Source organism: Ciconia boyciana, chromosome 1 (genome assembly GCF_034638445.1).
Source record: "Ciconia boyciana chromosome 1, ASM3463844v1, whole genome shotgun sequence".
Classification (NCBI taxonomy): Eukaryota; Metazoa; Chordata; class Aves; order Ciconiiformes; family Ciconiidae; genus Ciconia; species Ciconia boyciana.
The window spans coordinates 103838451-103846173 of record NC_132934.1 but is presented as its reverse complement, the minus strand read 5'-3'; positions in this window follow the sequence as shown (position 1 = coordinate 103846173).

Genomic DNA, 7723 nt, shown 5'->3' with positions numbered 1-7723 from the left:
GTTTTAATTCATCATATTAAAATTTTTCTGGAGCTGAGTTAATGTCTCAGGTGAGGTAAAACTCTAAAGATGTTCTTACATCTTCCTGACCAAAAGACATAAGCAAAGAATCTAGAAAGTTGAAGAGCTGTGACCTTCCTACATGTTCTTGAGCTGGAGCCACCAGTAAAACCCTCCTATGACACCTTTGAGCCAAAGAAAAGATGACAGTGGTACTTGAACTGAAGCAGTATTGAAAGGAATGGTCTTCCACCTCCTAAGAGATCTTGAATCAGAAGACTATATATTCATCTGAACATGGACATTTCTGCAATATGGCTAATAATTCAGGGATAATCAAGAGATGGAGTTTCTAAAAGCACAAGAGATTTATTTATTTATCAGCAATTTTATTTTAAGCAAATTTAAGTTCTGTTAAAACTTAAAATGCTAGCACGTTGTCCTGGCACAGACCAGATTGTTCAGGCTATGTTTCCTGAAAGAGATGTGAATTGACCTTGTTAAAAGGCAAGCATTAGTGGTAATTAATTTGAATGCAGGCATGTTAATACCAGTTGGTTGGTTGTTTCAGTATGAGACTCCAAGGAGCTGTTTTTAAGCAACAAAGTTTAAATACTTTTGTTAGGTTTGCAGGCTGTAATTAAGATCACTACCTTTTCCCACTGATGCACTCTATTGCTGATAGAAGTGGATTCACTAACACTTAAAGAGAAATTCCTTTGCCAATTCATAACCCGATTTAGCTACCCTTAACGTACTTCTACAGAGTAGAGTACAGCTTGGTCTTATTTTACTTTAGTGAGAGTATTCCTTCAGATATACACTTTTTGCACTGATAGGAACAGGAACATTTTAGCATTTGTCAGCTATGCTTTGCTGAGATGATCAATAACTTTTATAACCACACTTGGGGCTGATAGATGTCTACACAGATCTGCTTTTCTTTAGTGGGATGGAAACCACTCAGAATTACCCAGTAAAAAGTTTTGAAGCACTGACTGGATAAAAATAGATGACCGTGAGCAAGTAAGAATAAGGAGACAAGAATACAATAAAACTGAAATGTCATACAAATAGTTTTTGTGACTATATTTAGCAAAAGAGTGCCAAGAATCCTCCATTTTTTCCTGCAAGAGTTCCCATTATTCCCATCCCAATGTTAATGTCCTTTTAGAGGTACTGATAACTTTGGTATGAAAACATAGACTGAAAAAGCCAAGCTGAAAAATTTGAGATTCCCTGCTTTTCAATTAGCTGTGGAACTTCAAGACAAATTAAATTTAGGATTTTTTTCATTTATGGAAGAATTTTTTAAAATAAAATATTCACAAAACAAACCCTCACAATTTTTCAGATGTACTAATTTATAGAGGATTCACCAAGTAACCAGAGGACAAGATTCTCTTTCAACTTCCACCAATATAAATTAGGACAACTGAAACTAAACTGAATGACAGTATTGTAACAATGGCATAAATGACAAAAGGGTGTTCATGTTATTGCCTACAGCTTTCAGAAAACTATAGAGAATACAAGAAAAAGGGAATATGTGAAAAGCCTTGCATAATCCTTCAACTTGCCAGCAGCCGAGGGTGTAATCTCAGCAGTGCTCTGAGGAGTGAGCTGTGCATCATCTACTACTCCAACACTTTAGAAAATCCATACATCTTGAAACGTACAATACCTCAGATGTTAGTGATTAAAACAGACAACTGCTTTGTCCAGACCTCTGTGGGCATTAAAATATCTATCTAGGAAGGCTAACTTTAGGCAAATAACTCTCTCTCAAGCTGGGTGAAGGTAGCACAAGGGTTAAGAAAAAGTTTAACAGCCATGTTATATTGGAGCAATCATTGTAATGCCAGTGCTCTGGGCAATGACAATCTGTTAGCTCTTTTCTAAACCCAGTACAAGCATTTGTAATGCAAATGTTACCGCACTGAATATATGGCACTGTTTCTACACTCATTCATACCAGGGAGGGGAAGAATCATGTGGCCCCATCCTCCCCCCGCAGCAGATTGCTCCCTTTAGCTCTTGTTTGCTTCCCTGTGTTTTCTCTAATCTAGTTTTAAATGTCATTAAGCACAGAGATTGTTGTTCAGGACTGGTTATAGTATTTGTTAGCCTCGTCTCTCCCTCCCAGCATATAGCTGATTGATGTATACAGTGAATAGGCTTGATTCCCCTTTCATGTGATTTTTAATGCAGTTTTGTTGAGCTGCATTGGTTGCACCCCGAGTTTAGCGCTCTATAAACAATCTACCTTTTTAGAAAATGGGAACAGGAATAATGGCCAAGTGTTTTGAGAAATTTATGGCTTGATTTCCTTGAAATCTGTATGCTTGATAAAGTACTTAGCAAAACTGGGAAAGTGAGTCTCCAACTGAGAAAGGTTCAAGGTTAAAGAAGAATGGTATGAAGGAAAACGATTCCTGTTTGATGCTGCCATTCAGTTAGCTGCAGAAAATATACAGGTAAATAATATGCATACAGCTTTTTGTGTGCATGTGTGCAACACCACCCTATAGCACTGGTTTGCAACCGGTTTTATTTGGAAGCCACCATAAGAATTTTACAGTAGAAGCATGAATACCTGCAAAACCAATTTAAGCCCACTGCAAAGCCTATTTTTCTGACTGACTTTTCATGGACCTGTTAGAAACAGGCCTTAAGTTTGTTGAGGGTTCTGTAGAACAAGTTGGAAACTGTTAATTAAGAATATCTAGTTTTTTCTTACAAAATCATTCCAGTGACTGCCCACCATGCAGGTGAATGGAAAGATTTTTTCTTCCAGCTTCCCATTGCCCTTGATTAAAATAAACAAACAAAACAAACCAACCTGCCAGGAATAAAAGAAGCAAAGCTGGCTACTTGGAAGAAATTAGCAGAGAGAAATATATGACAGAGTACAATTAGCTGCATTCAACAGTTTAAACAAGATCTGATGGCCAAAAACACAAATGAAAAACTGAATTTTCAATTTATTTTTCCTTCCATTCAAATGCATATGTGAAAAACAGAAACCCACCAAATGTTCAAGGAGACAGCTAAGTTCTGCCAAGTAAGACACCTCTGTCAGAGCAGTAGGTATGAAATGGAATTTTAGGTGGTTTTTTGGCACAAGTGCTGAGATACAGGAGAGTTCACGGCTTCTCACCTCTAGATCTACAGAGAAAAGCAAATAGCGATAACTGATGTGACTTAAAAGTTACACTGGAGCACCTGCCATGACACGCACGCTAGCTGAAGGACACACAAGAAGGTGCTAAATGGTCTGCACGGAGGGCGAACTTCTGTATAGTTAAGATGCCTACAAAAGACATGCAGGGAGGGTTCGGGAATACAGTACAGGCAAGAAAGGGGGAGAACTGCTCGTGCCCAGTCCCAATGTTCAGTAGCAGAAGAAATTCCCATGCCAATTTGTGTATTTCTTTATTTGTAAAGCAGTAGGACCTCACAATCTCATTGAATTAGTACAGATTCATCAGACTGAGCACTGCATAAAAAGAAAAACAGCGATGAAAAGTAGAGAGTTTTACCTGATACGCTAACTTATGCCACTACTGAATGTTGTTAAGTTTTATTTCTATCCCCATGTATTTCCTTATTCAAGAAATCACTGCTTCTAAACATGAAGACAGAAAGCATGAAGACATATTAACACATTTTCAACAGTATCTAGCACCAGAGCTATTAACAAAATCTGAAGTATTTAACAGTGAAGGCTGCAGTTAAATGGATACAATCTTCTAACATGGACATAATTAAAGCAGCAAAAAGTTCCCAGTTTCTCTTCAAATCCGGAATAAGCAAATATCTACCACCACCCCACAGGACTGAACAGCTGTCTGTGTTGATACAGTAAATGAACAACTTGGATACAGACAAGTCTTGTGTGACTGAACATCACTTCATGCCCCTAAATCAAGGAGGTTATTTTGAAAATCCAACACTTCATGTAAAGGGCTTCAATGATTAAATGAGGCACTATTTCTCAAATTGTCTCATTTACAATCAGTGACCCACAGAAACATCTTGCTTTTGTTCAAGCTGATCCCCAAGCATGCAAGAATCAATACCCTTCACCTACCAGGCTATAAAAGAGAGATCCTGAAAACAAAATCAAAATAGTGAACTGGCATTCTAGAACATGGGTCAGAGCACTGTGTGCTCTTTGTATTTTATAGAGTAAATTAGTTGAACTGACAAGAACTACCTCAGAGGAAAAGACATTTTAGTATTGATGTCATGTGGCAACTTCCCTTATTGTATTCCTAAATGTATAAAATAATTCCATTTTGAATGGAAACAAACAAATAAAATACTTAAAAACAAGGTTAATGTTTGTTCCCCATAGTTAACTATTTAAAGACATTATCATGATTTCTTAGGGGTGGTGGGGGAGGAAGGAGATACGATTGCATTTAGCATATCAATGAAATCAGAAGGGAAGTCCTATTGAAGGACTAACTCTCCTTAATGCCCTTATTCTCCCTTCATTATGCCATCGATGTCCCACGACAACAACATTAATTTGACATGGATGAGTTATGACCCACTGTTTCTTGCACAACTCTCAAGAAGCCCAAGGCAGGGTTTTCTACTTTGGGTATTGGGGCCAGAAAGACCATGCATAAAACCAGTGCAGTAGAAGGAGCAATTAAGCTACAGGTTGTTTTGCTGTAAGCAGTTAACCAGCTGTGCCTAATAAATTATTTGATTATACAACATCCTATAGTTTTGACATCAATTGTAACCATGCATAAAACTAACATTCAGCGATTTTGTGTATTTGCTTATGTGATTATATCATTAATTCCTCCTGGCACTCATTAGCACACCCTGGCAATCCAGCACTATTGGGTTTTCCATACAAATGGTCAGCATTCTCACAGCACCTCAAAAACACGGACTAATAAAATACAACAATCCTGAGAAGGAAGCGGGAAATTATTGCTATTCCTATCTGCTGACGAGAAACAGACCTGTGCAAGGCCACTCGCACACAGAGCGGAAAAGAATAAAAGAGTGAAACTGAGGCATGTATACATCGCGTGTGTATATATACAGTGGACATACACACATGTAAGTACGCATACATGCACAAAATATAATTCAGTAGAGATATCCAAGAAATTCCTTAACCGGAAGCCTGATATATATTTTTATGGGTAGAATACCATGCTAGTGTACACACTCTGTTTCTGGCACCTGCACGACTTTGCTCAGCAGCTCGCCACCACCTCCACATACACCGCTTCATGCTTGGTAGCTATAATGATGGACATCGCATTTCCCAGTCCCACACTGACTCTGCACTACCCTGCCATCTCACAAAAGAAAGCGGAATTTGCTCTGACAAGAAAGTCAGATTATGAGGCCTTGCACAAACTTGAATTAAAAAAATCACTACGAAACAGACTTCACAACGACTGCAAGTCTGAAGAGCTGCCCCCCTTGACCACATCCATTTCCTAAAAAGCACTGGCACATGAGTCCTCTTCATAGAGGAGAGCCGTCTTCTCATGTGACCACAAAGAACCATAGGCGGCTGTAATTGTTCTCTAGCTAAAAGTTTCAGTCCTCCAGTGAGGACCCAGAAACTGTCAAGATGACTCCGGAGGACCATCACATATCACATGTAACAAAGCAGTGAATTAAGCACGTCTCAAATTCAGACAGCAATTCAAAACTATTAAATGCAAGATTATGAATAACAAATAGATTAATGTAAATTCAGTTCTCCATGGATAATACATGTACAAAAATGCTAATTTTTCAGGCTAAATTATTCACAACGAGTGAGTCAATCAGCCCTATTCCCTTGCAGACCACTATTTCCGGAAGCTATTTATAAGTGAGACAAAATTGGTGTGCTTGTGTCATCTATTTCTGTACAAGAGGAAAGCACATGATAATCCTCTTTCTATTCCCTTTATTAAGGCATTCCATGAACATGAACGGCAACAATGAACACAAGAACCAGCTGCAAGTGATACTGCAGTGAGAGCTAAATTGCAAATTGGTGGATTTGGCTAATGTTACAAATTTCAGCAGCTCTGATCAGGCACTTAATAACAAAATGCCTCATTTATTAAGTGATGTAGTCAGCAGAACTCTGAACAAAACAGGCTGTTTCAGAATTCTGTCACTATCATTTAAGATACCCATTGTACAGGGACTATTCCTAAACCCAAAATATCTGTAATTCCCAGGAGCAGTTACAATCGGAAACCGCTATTGCAAAAAAGGCACATCACACAGAGCTGCTCTTCCCTGACTTCCCAGCCAGCTGCATTTCCCCCAACCACAAGATCACCTCCTACTTGGAGGGACTTGGCTCTCCTGGGCAGCAGAGAGAAAAATGTGGTTGAGTTTCTTTCCCCTCTGCTCCAGAGAGCGAGACTTCAGCATGCTACAGTTCGCTGCGCACTATACAAAACAGCAAAAGCAGAGGCAGTCACCAAGTCTTCCTTCTCAGCAGAATAGCTGTATCCCTGATTCATTTCCAAAACTGGAGCAAGTCCTGATAAAAGGACTTTTCTGCTGACAGAAGGATCAAGCATTTGCGTACAGGCTTGCATACAGGTTCAGAAGAACTTTGCTGAACTGTGACATTAAGACCACCTGTGGTTCACGCTCTCCCTCTAACATTGGACCAAGATCCATAACTGTCACACACACATTTTTGGCAATCATAGCCATATCAGAATCAAGGAGTAAGTTAACTTAGTGATACTATTTTACAAGCAAACAGTTGCTACGTTAGTCACTTCAACAACTTGTTACAAGAAAAAAAGAGCCACCATGGAGACACATTTTTTCAGATACAATTTAAAGGTTAAGCCAGACAAGTCCCCTGAATAGGAATCTAATTAGACACAAAGGCTCAGCTCAGAGGACTCGATGTTGTATGAGCAAAGGAGAGGCTGCTCAACATCACTTCCATCAGCGACAGCTGAGTCTCCCAGAAGACTACAGACACTTGCATGTGGATCCTGGCTACCTCACTTACCAATGCAACATCCCAATTAACTTATAAAGGGATTATCCATATGAATTCTCACTGAAAGTAATGTGGCCAAATGTCTTTCCTGGCTTTGCAGAATTGAATCCTCATTTACATGTGGCTGAGGCCGCCCCCATCCCTGGAAATGGCACATGTTTTACCCTAGCTGTATAAAGTGACAATGGCATTAAAGAGTTAAGACAGAAATTGTTAAGCATGATGTAAAAATAGAGTTTGAACTAATCTAAAATAAACTGAATGCCTTTTTAAACAGTGAAAACAACATTGGTCTAATTTTTTCAATACTGATTCACACATAGACAACAAAGAGAACATAGATTCAACTAAAATCAAATGAGATTCAAAATTGCTTCCAGAGTTGGTGCTGAAAACAAAGCGGGCACGAGGGTCTACTATGCTGTATTCTTGCAAGGCATAAACAGGGTCTGCAATAAACTGCTTGATGCTGTCTTGCTGGTCATAAAGCTATGAAAAAAGGGATATGCCATTTTTTATAACACTTTAGGGCCCAATGCAATATAAAATTTATATGGCTTTCTGGCAGTATATGCTTTGGGAGCAGATTCTAGTGACTTTGAGTTTTATATACACTTTTGAGATACAGGGACTGAACATATTTTTTGTTGGATTGGACCATTAGGTAGCTATAGCTATTCTCAAAGGACAGTGTAAATGACTAGCATTCTGAAT